Source organism: Rattus norvegicus, chromosome 7, assembly GCF_021556685.1.
Source record: "Rattus norvegicus strain SHRSP/BbbUtx chromosome 7, alternate assembly SHRSP_T2T, whole genome shotgun sequence".
In the NCBI taxonomy this organism is placed as follows: Eukaryota; Metazoa; Chordata; class Mammalia; order Rodentia; family Muridae; genus Rattus; species Rattus norvegicus.
Window position 1 is genome coordinate 42,063,846 of NC_141540.1, and position 17,110 is coordinate 42,080,955.

Genomic DNA, 17,110 nt, shown 5'->3' on the forward strand with positions numbered 1-17,110 from the left:
GGTTCTGGTATTCACCTACAGTGGATTACTATGCCAATTTTATAAGAATAGTTAGATTTCACACTTTCCTGGATATTGTTAGTACACCATTCCTGGTTGTTTTTCTCTGTTCTACATGGTGGAACCCCATTCCAGAAATAACTGTGGAAAATCTCAGCTGAACTCTAAAGGTAAATGGTGAGGTATTCTAAGACACAAGTTGATCATAGAATATTATGAAAAATGTTTTAAAATAGAACTCATTATGTCCTTAATCCAATGTGTTTGAATTACATGTATTGATTTTATGTTTCAGTAATAACAGTAATAATTTCATTGCTCCACATTATGGGATTCCACAATTCTCACAACAGGAAATAGCAGGAAATGTCACTAAGGAAAATAACCTCCTGCATCCAGGAAACATTAAAGATTGGCTGTTGTTTTCTCTCGTTATGTTTAGAAGGTTACCAGAATTTATTTTGATAATTAGGTGTTTTTTTACACTTAGAGAACTCTCCACAATATATATTGACCATATTCACACTCATAACCCCATGTCTTCTCAGGAAAAACCAACACCACACACACACACACACACACACACACACACACACACACACACACACCACGCACTCACAGTTTGATTTTTGTAATTGTAAATAGATTTTTCATAGGGTATATTCTGATCATACCCCTCCCCGAATATGCTCTCAGATTCTTCTTAACTCCACACACATCCATGCCTAAGTCTTCTCTGTCTTTAGAAAACAATTAGGTAAGTTTAAAAGTAACAACACATAGAACAAGAAAAGTTTATATATATGTGTGTATATATATACATATATACATATATACATATATACATATATATATAGAGAGAGAGAAGAAATAAAAGCCCAGGAAGTACATACACAAGGCAACATACATACACAGGAATCCCATAAAAACACAGAATCAGAAGCAATAATATATAAACAAAAGTCCAGTAAGGTTAAAAAAAACCCTTGATAAAACATTATGAGACAAAACAAACAAAATCAAAAGAAAGCAATACAAAACAATAACAAAGTCCTCCAAAAATACTGTTAAGTTGATTTTGTGGTGGCCATACGCTGCTGGTTATTGAACCTGCCCTTACATGAGGTTTGTAAACCCTCTGAGACTCCATTGGAAAAGAGAAACTATTATTTTTCCTTTTGTGAATGATCACCAATTGGAGATAACTTCCTGGTTACTCGTCCTCATCTCTGTGTAAAACTTGTTTCTTAGCCAGTATAGGTAGTCAACACCACACTCGCCTAGTACTCATTGTGTACGAAGCATGTCTTTAAAGTACCGTAATTCCATGGAAGCACTTTAAATGACTTATTTCATGTTTTAGTGTCCAGTAACTTGCAACCTGTGCAATGAATCTGGATCACTAAGATTGGAGTGGAAGGAATATTGCATCAGCTGACTGTGTACCTGATAGTCTCCTGTCTTTTCTCTGCAGAGTCAAGTTCCTTAAAAGTTGTGATTAGTCCACCCCTTTCAAGGCACAAACTTGAAACACACTTTTCTTCAAAAAAATCTATTTTGTAGAAGTAAAATTTAAATTTCTTGCTCTTTCCATAAAATCCACTACCAGTTCTTGGAAACCCGATGCTAGGTAGATGGAGAAGAGTGTGCCACAAGTTCTCTATTAATATGTGGCCTTAGATGAGCTTTTCACTTTATAGAGTGAATGGTTTATACTTCAGCTAGAAGTGCGTTTACATCTTTAAAAGCCTTGGATTGACTTCTATGTAAAATATAACGTTATTCTTGAGTCTGAAGTATGAGCTATTACTGCCAATCAGAATCGTCTTTGGAGTTGGGTTGATTTGACAAAGGCAAAGCTAAAGTACAGGAAAGTAGCTCCCTGTAGACGCATCTGAAATAGTTAACAGATCATGGTGCTCTTCCTGAGCAGAGCCAGACACAAACTCTGGCTGTCCTTTCTATCTTGTGGGCCAGTTGTAGGTAGGTCATCGGGATGAAAAAGCCAGACGCAGACACACGTTCTTTTCGGATGACCTGAGGTCAGATAATGTTTTTCAAAATGTCTAATGTCTACCAGCAAAAAAAGGCCCAGCTACAGAAACTCAGCACGGTGCGTAGCATGAGATTCAGTGTCTTAAAACAGCATCTCTGCGTGAGTCTTATTTCTCGCCACAGTGACTCAGTGTGGTCCTGTGGTTAAACTAGTAAAGTCTCGAACCATAAAAGATAGACCTTTTTCTTTTTCTAGAGAAACATGATAGAAAGAAGCCTGGTGTTCACAGCATATGGAAATGAGAATAGAAAACATCTGGGTGTTCACACACAGCACACTTACTCCTGAAGTTAGAAACTGCCATTGAACTCAGGTGCTTAATCACTTGGAGGCAACTTTTCTCCTTTGGAACTACCCGGTTTGGGTTCCAGCAAGAAAGATGCCTTCATGTTCAATTTGATTGAATTTTCAAGAAGATACCAAGGGAAATTGATCAGAAGAGAGATGAATTTATAGTAACAGTGTCTTAGCTGTGTCAAACAATGGTTTTTATTTCATTTCTTTCGGGATACATTTCCGCACAAATGGAGCAAATCTCTGACTCAGAAAAAATTTTCCGCCCTTTGGTTGGCTTTACTTAAACTCTTAACTGCGGTCCTTTAAGTCAATGGAAAGCGGGGAAAATGAGAAAATTCCCTCTTTGTTCTCGAGATGTCCATTTGAAAAGTAGGCCTTTATAGCACAGAAGACTATAATGTTCTCTGGTCTTGAGGTTTGGGAAGATCCCTAATGCTCTATTAAGTATAAGAAAATGCATGAGTAACAAACCGCTAAATGAGCCAGAGGAAAGCTGATTTCTTAGTTAAAAGTTCGTTTGCTGTAATAACTAGGTTTTCAGAAATACTGGAGAGTTTAAACCATTGGGTTTGCAAAGAACCGAATTTCTTTGCTTATGGTCTTGTAAGTTTGGGGTTCAGTATTTCCAAAGCTATAATTTTCGTCATAATGATGGCCTTAGATATTTCCCCCTTGGTTGAATGTACCCACCATACACACTTAACATTTACTCACAGTAAAAAGAAAAAAAATGTTCTTTGTTTTTAAAGGGGCCAAAAATCAACTTTAATACATAACTTAAAAGGGGCAAGCATAAGAATGAAACTTAGATATCTTGAAAGCATATAAAGTGAATGTGGATGTATATATCCAGGGAATTATAATAATTTATTAAGTTATACAATGAATAGGTTTTCTCAATAAGAGAAGCTAAAGTTTAGGTAACATCAGTAGATGGGATAGGCTTGTTAATTTCACTGTCTAAGCTCAACATTGCCCCCCTGTGTGGCAGGACCTCTCTCAGATTTCATTTACCTAAACAAATTCTTACCCTTCCTAAATTGATATTACATTTTATGACATAATTGTTGATTGCTACATTTTATGATGTTTACAACAATGCAAACAATACTTTTTGTAACAATAATAAGCAAAAATCGAGCTCACAAATTTGAGAATAGAGAGACCTTTTATGGGCAAGTGTGGGAAGAGAAATGTTACGATCATAATATATTCTCGAACATAAAAGAAGCAAAGAGAGTAGAAATAGCCTTTATATGTTATTTTCAATAAATATTTATAAGATGTTCTTGAGGAAACACGAATATGTTGGGTCAGACACCTTTTCAGTGTTAACTGTCATTGTGACTGTATTTATTTTCAACCTGAAGGTTTTTGTTCAACAAGCTCTCATGATGTTAAGGGGCTTGAATATGCTTACAAGTCTGTCTATAAATTCCCTGTTTCAAGCCCTGACAAAGCAAAGTTCTTAATATGTGACTGTTGACTGGAGTTGTAACAAAGCAGTGATGGAGAAGAGCAAACTATGTAAATAGATCTTTTTTTTCTTTTTTTCTTTTTTTTTTTTTTCGGAGCTGGGGACCGAACCCAGGGCCTTGTGCTTGCTAGGCAAGCGCCCTACCACTGAGCTAAATCCCCAACCCGGTAAGTAGATTTTGAACTGGGCCCATTCTGGGAAGTCCAACAAGGTCCTTCCTTCACTCTCTTCAACCTCAAACAAATACTTGAAATTATTTTAACTCTTGAGACCATTCATTTCTATTTGTTAAATATTTTTCTCAGGTATAAGATTATACGTATTGACAATCAATAATACACACACACACATGTGCATATAGAATGTGTCATGGATTGGTCAAGCTACTTAACACACCGGTCACCTTCCATTATATGATGCTTCTGTTTTGGGAATATTTTAGATCTACCATATTAGCAATATTTCAGGAATATGCTTTATAAGTGGTTTCCAACCTTCGCAACACTGCAATCCTTTAATACAGCTCCTCATTGTTGTGGGGATGCCAACCATACAATTATCTTTTTTGCTCACTTTATAACTGTAGCCTTATTACTGTTATGAGTCATAATGTAAATATCTGATGTACGGAATATCTGATATATGATATAAATGGGTTCATGACTCACAGGTTGAGAGCCACTGTTCTATATTATTATTAACTACAGTTGTCAGGTTGAGCTATAGATCCCTGTGCTTATTTATTCTATCTATCATGAATAGCCTTGTTTTATGTCTGATCTTGGAGACTATTATTCTGCTTTCTTTACCTCTTAAAATTCGCTTCCCAGGTTCTTTAAATAAATAACATTCTACTTAAATAGATTGCTTTCCAGGTCTGTCGCTTTTACTGCAAACTGCTGGAATTTTCTGCTTTTTGTTTGTTTAGCTAAAATTTCACTATACATGTTTGACCACTTTAAAAATCCATGTGTCCACCAATAACCGTTTACTATGCATAATGAAGCAGTGGACATAAAAATGTCAATATTCGGGGCTGGGGATTTAGCTCAGTGGTAGAGCGCTTACCTAGGAAGTGCAAGGTCCTGGGTTCGGTCCCCAGCTCCGAAAAAAAAAAAAAAAAGAACCAAAAAAAAATGTCAATATTCTGGGAAGTACTCCTTGCACTCCTTTAGATATTTATACACATGCTCAGAAGTGGGAGGATTGGCTCATAGGTTAGCTCCGTTACTACTATTAAGGTTTTTTTATAATGTATCCCATAGTTAACTTGCTCATATTTATCCCTCCCATCCAATCAATAATAACTTAATGACTACTGACCAAAATGGATCTAAACTCTGTTTCTCATTGTATCTTTTTCTAGCCCAGAAGGGTAAATTCAGTTAATCTGCTAGTGACTTCAAAGGTCTTCATCTAGGCTTTCCTCCACCTTCCTAACTCCCATTCTGAGTTGAACACATCGCACAAATACCTCTCTCTGTAAGTCCAACCCTTCCTGATGCAGAAGGATGTTATCTGTAGAAATAAGATCCAAAGTCTGAATTCTATTTTCTTTTATTTTCTGTTACTATTTTTTTTTGGATTTTTAAATTTATTTACATTTCAAATATTATCCCCTTTCCCAGATTCCTGTCCATAACCCCCCTAATCCATCCCCCTTCCCCTTCTTCTATGAGGGTATTCCCCTGCCCATCCACCCATCCCTCTCTGCCTCCTCACCCTGACATTCTGCTACATTGTGGGGTTGAGCCTTAGCAGGACCAAGGGCTTCTTCTCCCTTTGGTGCCCAACAAGGCCATCCTATGCTACATATGCAGATGAAGCCATGAGTCTATCCATGTGTACTCTTTGAATAGTGGTTTAGTCCATGGAAACTCTGGTTGGTTGGTATTGATGTTCTTATGGGATTGCAAACCCCTTTAGCGCCTTCATTCCTTTCTAAAACTCCTTCAATGGGAGCCCGGTTCTCAGTTCAATGCAAAGCATATCTTAAAAAGTGCTTATATAGGGGGCTGGAGAGATGGCTCAGTGGTAAAGAACACTGACTGTTCTTCCAGAGGTCCTGAGTTCAATTCCCAGCAACAGCATGGTGGCTCAGAAGCATTGTTATGGGGATCTGGTGCCCTCTTCTTATTTAGTTTGGAATTGGTCCTTAGTAGGACTTCTGCTGAACTAGTTTTTATCATGAATCAGGAATTGTGAAGACTTAACGAAATGGATGGACAATTTCTAGATAACCTTCCTTTCTGAATTCCTTCATCAGTGAACAGAGTTTTTGACTCAGAAACTTCCTTGTATTCCAATCTCCTCCTGGTGTCCTTTAGATTCCAGGTCTACTTCAGTTTGATCTTAAAGGTTACTGTAAGTAGTTGACAAGCAGACTGTGCACATCTGAATTTGTAATTGCTCATTATAAACTGCTCACTCTTTAAGTAGCTCTGTCTCCCAGACTGATAGAGACAGACACAGCCTTCCTACAAGGCCTGTGTATTTTGTTCCCAGGAGCACGGTCTCTCTTCTGTGGAGGTAGTTAAGCTGGAATTATCCAAGATTTTATAGTCCTTACTCAGAGATGTCAACTGACTTGCCAAAATTGCCCATCTGTCTTCCCATTTCTGTTGGTTGGCACTTCCCCAGAAACCATCTGGGATAAATGTTTCATTTTAACATTTTTATAAAAAAATGATCTTGAATTCTGAGTAAAAACATCTTAATTGTAGGTTTACTTTTCAAATTTTACTGTTATGAGAAAACAATGACCTTTATTTGCCCAAGACAGCAACTGCAAGGCCGATGATTTCAGGGCTATCAGGACATCTGGAGGTGTTCATGTGTCTTAGCCTTGAAAACGTCAATGTGTTGCCTGTTGCTTTGCCAAGAATTGTTTTAAAGAGGATTTTAAGAAACGGAAACACCAGAAAAACAAATGGCATTTGCTAAACTTTCTGATGAGAGCTTAAAAAATTTTATAAACTTTGAGTGAGGTAGGAAAATAGGTCAAGGCATAAAGTGCCTGAGCCACAAAGTGTGAGTGCCGGAGTTTAGAACTTTGGTGCCCACTTGAAAGTTATGCACCCTAGTACATCAGTGTCCCCAGCATTGGAGGGATGAGACAGACAGAACCCGAGAGAACACTAGGCTCCCAAACTAGCTGAATCCCCGAGACCTATCTCACAGAGTATGACAGAGAAAGATATCCACCAATGGCCTTTGACCACCACAAATAAACTCATGTATGAATATACACAAACACATACACATGCATACTATATATATGTATGTGCCATATTATAATTTTATATATGTATATATGGTTTATATACACAAAATATATATTAATCACACACACACATACGCGCGCGCACACATACACACACACACACACACACACACACACACACACACACACACACACACCCTCCCAGGAAATGCTATATCATGAAGGAAAAAGATGCTAGGCCTAAGAGGCGTAAGAAGACCACCACGCTCTCAGAGACCGATGTCCATATTCACAGATTTTCTTAGTGTATATATTTTAAAAGTCCCTTGAGAGAGGATTTTTTTGAGTTTGGATTTAAGACAACTGCTGAATCCTGGTTCAAGATCATTTTCTCATGAGTTCTTAGCTCTCCCTAAAGCTACAATCTCCAATATGATAGCTACAGTTTTCCTGGCTGTATTAGGTTTTTACTTCCTCCCAAAGCTAGAACAGATAAAAACAAAAAACCAGAAAAAAAAACAATTTTACCTTTTTTTTTATTGTACTACTTGAGTTATTACGCCACAAAAGGTGGTCAGCTGAAATAAACTACCTGAAAAGAAACCACACAAGTGCGAGAAAGTACCTCTCGGGTAATTGCAGCTTACCTTTATGCACAGATACATTTGGAATAGTTTCAGTTTCAAACAGAGTCTCTGAGTTTGCTCTTATCTCTAGACTCTTTATCTTTCTCCAGTCACAAAAGCTAAGCGCTGTTTGATTTCATTTAAAGGGCAAGAGACATTTCAGGGCTATGTGTTACCATGAGAGATGTCTCACACCCAGCACCAGAGAAGGATTTCATTTTTGTGACTAAACTGTATCCAATTTTCTTCTCAGAGATGAAATAGGAGACAGCAGCAGTTTGCCTGGTTCCAGATAATTCTTTAACTTTAGAAGTTCAATGCTTTCTTTGTTTCCAAAGTAAATTTATCCAGCATTGGCTGAGCTGATACTCAAGTCCAGTCGCATTACTCAATCTTCCTCATGAGAGGACAGAAACCCTTAGCTAAGATAGAATCCATCAGAACCTTTGCACCTCTTATTTGGAATGAGGACACAATTTGAAGGTTTGACTGTTCATTCTGCATGGAATCTTTGTTTGTGGTGGCTTCTTTTTTACTGTCTTCTTTTAACCCCTCCTTCTCATCCAATCTACCTCCTCCTTTTCATCTTCTTCCTCCTCCTCTTCTCTCCCTTCACCTCCTCCTTGTTTCTCTTACCAAGGATTACACAAGATAAACTATAGCAAGAAACACAAAGAACCCTGATAAAATTATTCAATTCATGGAACATAGTTTATTTTAATCATTAACATTTGGACTACAAAATAACCAACCAAACAAAAAAACCCCACATACCTAGTCATTTTCATTTGAGGCTTTCACCAGCCCCATTTAACAACAGAGAAATCTATGGTTTAAGGGAGTTGAATCACCAAACCAAACTTCATGAGGATAGTAAATTCTGCAGCTTATGTTTAAACACGTGATATTTTTTTGCCAAAAGACTTCATTACATTTGGCGAATATAAAAACAAAATGAAATAGCTTACTAGCTGAAGGGTTAATGTCACACAATGGAACGAGGGCACTAATGGAGAGTACGGAGGCCTAGGTAATCGTCATGATTTGGCTGTGAGTGTGCAGCTAAGTAATTATCTGGAAAAAAAGCTAAAAGGACACTGCACTAGGTGATCCCACAATTCTAAGGCTTAACATTTCTGTGTGGTTTAACTTATGTAGCGCCACAGTGGTAGGCATGTATAGGCATTTACTTTGTATCCCTGTAATATTTCTACTCTACTGTATACATAAGTAGGAAATGCAGATGGACATTACAGCGAAGAATTTAGTTCTGTATCTTCTTGCCCAAGCAGAGTCAGCCAATGCCTCATGCTAGACTGTTTCTTCTTTCCCCATCATTCTGCAGTCTATGTCTTCTAGACTGTCCAGTCAACCTCCAGGAACCTGATCCTACTCGATCACTGTTAAGAGACACCAGCTATCAAGCGGGATGTCCTAGGCAGGACTTTATCATCTCAGTTGCTCTTCTTTCTGCTAGTGAGAAAAAGGAAGCTCAGAAAACCTAGATGCAAACTGAATCACCTGCGAGTTTACTGCAATGTTCGTCTTTGCTACCTTCTTCCTGGAAATGGACTCCCGCAAGACTCCTCCCCCTACGCACATGTGCGCGCGCACACAAACTTCTGATTGCACCTCCTATGTACCTCTTCAGTGTGGTTAGTTTTATGGTGACTTTCACTGAGTCAGTGTGCTTCCACTATTGATCATTTATTATATTTCGTTCCTGTGGTGGAGAATAGCATTAAGACATGATAGGGACATGACTATCCTCTTATGTCAGCCACCCAGCATTCAGTCTTTGGATATAGGGTACTGCAGAGTTAAGAGGTGATGAAACACAAAGGAAGTAGAACAAACAAAAACCAATCGGTAGAAGCCAGATGCTTGATCTCGCATGCAGGTCACTGTGTTTGCCTTAAATTATGGGCAAGCATCTAATAAGTACCATTAAAAGAAATTAATTTGCACATTCCACAAAGTAACATATTTTCTTGTTGTTTTGGTAATCATTTAGAATGCTGTTTTTTTTCTCACAGGTATCATAATACAAAGAATAGAATATGATATTGACTACAATGTTAATAAGATGTATGCCTTTTTTACAAAATTTGTAAACTACAAATAAAAACAGAAAAATGTCCCTTCTACAAATACTCCTTTGAAAAGCCTATTTTGAAAATGGATAATGGGCATGGGAAATAGTTCAGTAGATAAAACCATTGTTGAGCAAGCTTGTGGACCAGAGATCAAATTCCCGGAAACAACTTAAGGCTGGATGTGGTAGCATGCTTCTGCCTCTGTTATCTTATTGCTCCTACTGTGAGATGGGAGGCGGAGACAGAGGAATCTTCACACATTCCTACGGTAGCTAGTGTGCATACTGAGTACACAGTAAGAACCACTACAAACAAGGTGGAAGATAAACACGGGAGCCTAAGGTTGTCCTGAGATCATATAGTAACTCTTATATACACATATCTACACAACACACACACACACACACACACACACACACACACACATACACACACTTTAAATAAACAAAAGGTTGCAAATAAAACCTAAATTACTTGGTATATTAATGATTAGATAGAGAAAATAAAAGATATTTTATAAAACAACAACCAAGCAAACAAATCCTAAAGCTGGAATCTTGCTTCTGTTTGTTTGTTTTTGTTTCACATCTCTTAGCAACACATTTAGATCATCAGTTCTATGTAAGAGGTGTTTTTCTTCAAGAAGAGGTGTATATTTCTTAGGCAAGCGATTATCAAGGTTAATACATTTAACAACTATGTGTGCTAGGTTTGGAGGACACAAAGGACCTCTCCTTGCAACTGCAGTCTGTGGAATAGGCCAGCACATCTGCTTTACTGAGCCAGTTGGGAAAAGAGTGAAATTTCCTTTCTCTCTGTCCAGGGAAAATAAGATCATGCAAACAAAGGGATGAGCAATAGTGATCAGTGGTAACAACTAATTAGTACTTTTTTGCAGTTTTATTTACTCATGTCCCCAGACACAGATGTGATGCCTAGAAACCCAGATCCTGCCAGTGCTGGGACTGATACTTTGTATAGTCCACTGTAAAGCAGCCCAAGAGCCTTTTAGAAGTGGACTGTTAAGATAAACTCCATCTGGTAAAAACAGCAAGGAAAAGAAAAAAACAAATCACAAGTTTTTTGTTACAATCTTGCGACAGCATTGAGGCCAACTGGCAACAGTGTTAACTCAAGATTTCAACACTCTCTTCTCTTTTACAGGCCAGGGAAAGTTCTAGATGTTAAAGAATATAGGGCTGTGTTTCAGAGGTGAAAAGCACAGCAACCTTCATAACTTTCCCTCTACCCAAGCTCCAGTAAGTCTTTTCTAGGGAGTTATAATATCCCAGAATGTCTCTGAATACCGGTGCTGTGGAATCTGCTCGTCTAAGAAGCAAGGAAAAAGGGAAATGCTTAAGAGAGAGCTACAGTTTAATAAAAATATTAATCAAGTCTGTACAGACTTGCGTTTGGTGACTCTGAATCAGCCCACACTGGGGCACTGATGGAAGGGCAGATGGCCAAGCTTCCTCTTTAATTTACTAAATGAGACTTCCAAAATCAGGGATTAATGACATGGAACTTGATGAGCTCACTGGAGGAGTCCAGATTTTAAAATTCTCTGAGATAAAGGGCAAAAGATTTATCCAATCTGAAGAGAAACCAGAGTATGGAGGGCCTTAAACAGAGATCAAAGTTTCCTGTTCTACGAGTGCAAGACGCACTTGCTGTAGTTGTGCTTCATATGTGCCCTTGTGTCAGTTAGGGATGGTTTTGATGGTGAGGTCCTCCATCATAATAGATTTCTATTTTCGTAACTTCAGAGTTTACATGAGAAAGTTAAAGGCCTTTCTCATGGCTTAAAGGGAGGTGTTGGAATGCCCCTAATTTAGGAAGTACTGACCTAGACCCTCCGTGTGAGTTAAGGAGATATTGATTCCCCTTGCTCTGAGATGACATCCGACATGGGGTGAGTTACTTATGCTTCTCCCCAGGCTCAGATCAACACTTTCCTCTTGGAATTCCAAGGCCCGATGAGGATACTGAGAATTAGCTGTGAAACTTAGTATTTACCTGGCTCTATTTTTTAAATGTATATAGTTTTTAAGCACCCAAACTTAAAGTATCAGATAATACTACATGTCTTAAAAACATTTCCCTCCTTTCCGAAAAAAAAGAACCAAAAAAAAAAAATTTCCCTCCTTCATTACCCAGCACCAATACTGTTCTATGACATTATTTATACATGAAGATAATAATACGCATATTCAGATGTAGAATTTAAGGACAGCTTTCAAAGGAGGGAAGACAGTCCTGATGAGGGTAGAGTGAACAGAATGGTGCTGGTGGTGAACTAGTTAGATTTGTTTAGTTGCGTAGTTTCACATCGTGCACTCTGGCTGAGGGTCTAATTCTGTCTGTCCAGTCACCCCAGATTTGCATTGTGGAACACTTGTACAAAGCCATAATAGGAAGAAGTGTACCTCAAACCTGGTGTTTCCATCACATGGTTTTGGTAGAATTCTTTGAAAACGTGCTCAGCCAAATGTTCCATGAACTTTTGCTTTTAAAGAAAAATAGGTGCAAATGGTGGTAGCACTGTAGCTAGCTCACCAGGCTGCCTTCTGTTGCAGCCATGTCTGTCATTTGATGTTTGTTATTAAATTGTAACTCCACCTTGATAGTGATAGTGATTTCCCCAGAACGTGTCAGTTGTATAAATTGTCACATAAATTTGAATGAGTCAGGAGTGTAAAAAGGTGCTTTTCACTTTTCCTGCAGTTAGGAATTGAAACCTTGCCCTTAAGTGACTGACTCCAGTCTGGGCAGCAAACCTATCCTCTTGCTGAAGAAAGGGCAGCTGACTCTGACACTCGGGCTTCTTAGAGTCCACTCTCAGTTGCTCCCACAGCATAATCTCCTGGAGGTTCTTCACGGTGGGAACTTTAAACATGCAAACCCCAAAACAAGCCGTTTGTCAAGCTTTGCTGTGGCTAGTTTCTGAGAGAGGTTTCTATCTTATTACACTAATAGTTGCTAGATAGTGATTATGAGGACTCAGGCATGGCAGCATCGTTTGACATAAACTATGGTTAGGGAGCAACACCCCCCCCAAAGGCAACACTGTTCTAGACAAACATTTCTCAAAATTCAGGTCCTAGAGAAATGTTCTTTGTTGTGATTGAGGCATCGAGTTAAATTGAGGTCACCTTGGATAATTCAAGCAGCAGAATTTCCTTCTTGGAATATGGAAGCCGTAGGACTTGTGCTGTCTGAACTCTGCTGCTTGAGAAGCAGCCAGTGGCTGAACTTGAGTGAGTGAGTTAAAGTAGCTATGCCTCATGACAGTTGTAGAAATCCAAAATGTTCTCTAGCAGCTACCCAGGTGTCAGTGCGCACAAACGTGGACCCTTCTCATGACTGACCAAGACAGTAATAGGCAAGAGGAAAGCCCTTGACTCTGTCTTTGGCTCAGTGAACTGATTTCAGTCACATTTTAAGCTGTGCTCACTCCCACTTTGAAAGGGCACACCTCCACTGTGAATATCATCCGATAGCCCTTCACTTTGTACATACACTGAGGGACTTTCTTTGATGTTTCTAGCAGGCATGCCAGAGATGGGCCAGGCATACTCCAGCCTTGTTCCCAAGCCTGGGATCTGGAACAAACCCTACAGTGACAATGCCAATACACTGACGACTACAAATGTAAAGTAAATGCGGGCTCCTGCCCTAGGTTTGTGGTGTGTACCCTTGTGTTAAGGTGAAGGGAAGGGATAGCGGTTTGATGGTTATAGGGAGTGTATCGTTGGTGCATATTCACGGGTGACTATCGCTCAGTCACAGCTTTTTTTTAGGGGTGAATCATGGGATGAGTAGCCTTATCAGAAAAATGAACATGCAGGCCTGCTCGGTATGAACACAGGCGGGTTTTGCGCCTCTTTTCTTTCAGGTGTTGTAAAATGTGTGCATAGCTTTTTGTTGTTTTCTTTTCTGTTGTAGAGGAGAAGAGATGAAGGGGCCTCTCTCTGCAAGCTCTCCTAGCCAGTCTTTTCAGATATACATAACTGGGGAATAATATCTGGCTTTAACCTGTTGTCAGGACCCTGTCCTTTGTAATGTTCACAGAACCCTGCAGACTTTTGTGCAGAGGAGCTCCATAGTTGTAGTGTAGTAACTCACCGTGGTTTGCTGAGAGGCCCAATGTCATTCTATCATGCACTCTTGTCAAGTCATTTATGTGACTTTAATAAGCTTAGTAACTTTGCAGACTGCACCAGGGCCTATCAGTGACCTATATTGCATGATGTCGTCTACTTGAGTTTGACATGAAGAATCACGTTTGATTTCGTGGCAATTGGCAGTCCTAGGAGCTCAGCTAATTTGAAACCACCAACTTTGCTGTGTCGAAAGAAAAACGGTCTTGTGTTCAGTAACTGGGGAAAAAGAAAAGAATCTCAGATAAATATATCCCAAGGACACAGAAAATCCAAAAGGAATGTTCAGAGAAGAAAAGTGTCTTTTTCAATCATTATAAATTGTCTTATTTGATTGTTTTAATTATTTATAAAAGATACTCCTTGCAATCCGAGTTTAAGTGGCTCCTTCTTCTTAAAACTTAGGGCAATAGTTAAAAATATTTAACTATTTTTAAATATGTTTAAAAGTACTGTTGGGCACTCTCCACAAAATTTATCGAATACATATGTTAAAAGTAATGTGATTCGTTTCCCATTAAACTTGAAAAGCCCAATAATTCCCATATTCTTGAAGAAAGTTTATAGCGGTGAGCTGAAATCCTAGAGATGAGGAGGGAGAGGGTTTGCAACCACGAGACCAGCAGACCAAAGGCTCTCTCAGCAGAGGAACAGGAATGTAATAGTGAAAATATTTATAGACTTTTGGCTGGAATTATTTAAAATGAAGTTGCTGGCTTGGGAGAAACCTGTGAAACACATAGCAGGTCATGTGGTTAGTTCTTTCTAGATCTCTGACACTTCAAGTAAAACCCATGATTCTCTGCACAAGGGGAAAATAAATATTTGGTGGTACAAACTTCTGCCAGTTCACCTTGAATTCTGCCAGAGTAGTTTTGCTTTACAAGAATTCTTTCCTATAAAATGTGTAGGCTCAGTCAATTTCCCTCCTGTCATCTCCCCACCCCTTAATTCTCTTCAGTGAAACTGCAATGCAGATATTAATAATAACATTGATTATAGGGGGAAATATGCAGGAGTGAAAAATATCATTTCTATAAAGACTTCTTTATAAACTAAGTGTCTGTTCTCCCTACATATTTTCAGACAAATATGAAAAAATAATCACACAAAAAAAACAAAATAATAGTAGTCTGAGTTTTTAAGGCAAGAAAAATACCTTTGGACAGCCAGACTGTCTTTTTTTCCCTTAGAGTGTCGAGTTTCCTATGCAGAGGCTACTTCAAAGGCACTATTTGCTCCATTGCTCTCCCAGGGCAGGAGTGGTCAGGTTTCTCTCCAGAAAGAATTGGAATGTGTAAGCTTATATTAAACTTGACTTGGTGTTAGTTCTACCTTGGTACTTCAAAAGGATAAAGCCATTTAGCACATTCTCATCTACTCATATCCAGAAAGTCTAACGTAGTAAGAATAAGAATAAGACCCTCAGAATCATTAGATCCTATCAACAGGACACAGTAGATAGCAGTCTATGGACCCTTTGTGGTTTGAATATCACATATAAAAAAACCATGTGATTTGTGCTGAACTTCTAGAAATGTTTTAATTGTGAAATATTGCAAGGTTAAAAAGGTTAAGCGCAATCTGTTGGTTGCCGTTTTGTCCTAACCACAGTGTCCTTTGCCTTACAGAAGCTTTGCAGTTTTATGAGATCCCATTTGTCGATTCTTGATCTCAGAGCGTAAGACATTGGTGTTTTGTTTAGGAAATTTTTTCCAGTGCCCATGTGTTCCAGATGCTTCCCTAGTTTTTCTTCTATTAGTTTGAGTGTGTCTGGTTTGATGTGGAGGTCCTTGATCCACTTGGACTTAAGCTTTGTACAGGGTGATAAGGATGGATCGATCTGCATTCTTCTACATGTTGCCCTCCAGTTGAACCAGCACCATTTGCTGAAAATGCTATCTTTTTTCCATTGGATGGTTTTGGCTCCTTTGTCAAAAATCAAGTGACCATAGGTGTGTGGGTTCATTTCTGGGTCTTCAATTCTATTCCATTGGTCTATCTGTCTGTCTCTGTACCAATACCATGCCGTTTTTATCACTATTGCTCTGTAATACTGCTTGAGTTCAGGGATAGTGATTCCCCCTGAAGTCCTTTAGATCTTTACCAATCCTACAACAGATAGAGGCCTTATATCCAAAATATACAAAGAACTCAAGAAGTTAGACCACAGGGAAACAAATAACCCTATTAAAAAATGGGGCTCAGAGCTAAACAAAGAATTCACAGCTGAGGAATGCCGAATGGCGGAGAAACACCTAAAGAAATGTTCAACATCTTTAGTCATAAGGGAAATGCAAATCAAAACAACCCTGAGATTTCACCTCACACCAGTGAGAATGGCTAAGATCAAAAACTCAGGGGACAACAGATGCTGGCGAGGATGTGGAGAAAGAGGAACACTCCTCCATTGTTGGTGGGATTGCAAACTGGTACAACCATTCTGGAAATCAGTCTGGAGGATCCTCAGAAAATTGGACATTGAACTGCCTGAGGATCCAGCTATACCTCTCTTGGGCATATACCCAAAAGATGCCCCAACATATAAAAAAGACACGTGCTCCACTATGTTCATTGCAGCCTTATTTATAATAGCCAGAAGCTGGAAAGAACCCAGATGCCCTTCAACAGAGGAATGGATACAGAAAATGTGGTACATCTACACAATGGAATATTACTCAGCTATCAAAAACAACGACTTTATGAAATTCGTAGGCAAATGGCTGGAACTGGAAAATATCATCCTGAGTGAGCTAACCCAAACACAGAAAGACATACATGGTATGCACTCACTGATAAGTGGCTATTAGCCCAAATGCTTGAATTACCCTAAATGCCTAGAACAAATGAAACTCAAGACAGATGATCAAAATGTGGATGGTTCACTCCTTCTTTAAAAGGGGAACAAGAATACCCTTGGCAGGGAAGAGAGAGGCAAAGATTAAAACAGAGACTGAAGGAACACCCATTCAGAGTCTGCCCCACATGTGGCCCATGCATATACAGCCATCCAATTAGACAAGATGGATGAAGCAAAGAAGTGCAGACCGACAGGAGCCGGATGTAGATCGCTCCTGAGAGACACAGCCAGAATACAGCAAATACAGAGGCGAATACCAGCAGCAAACCACTGAACTGAGAATAGGACCCCCGTTGAAGGAATCAGAGAAAGAAC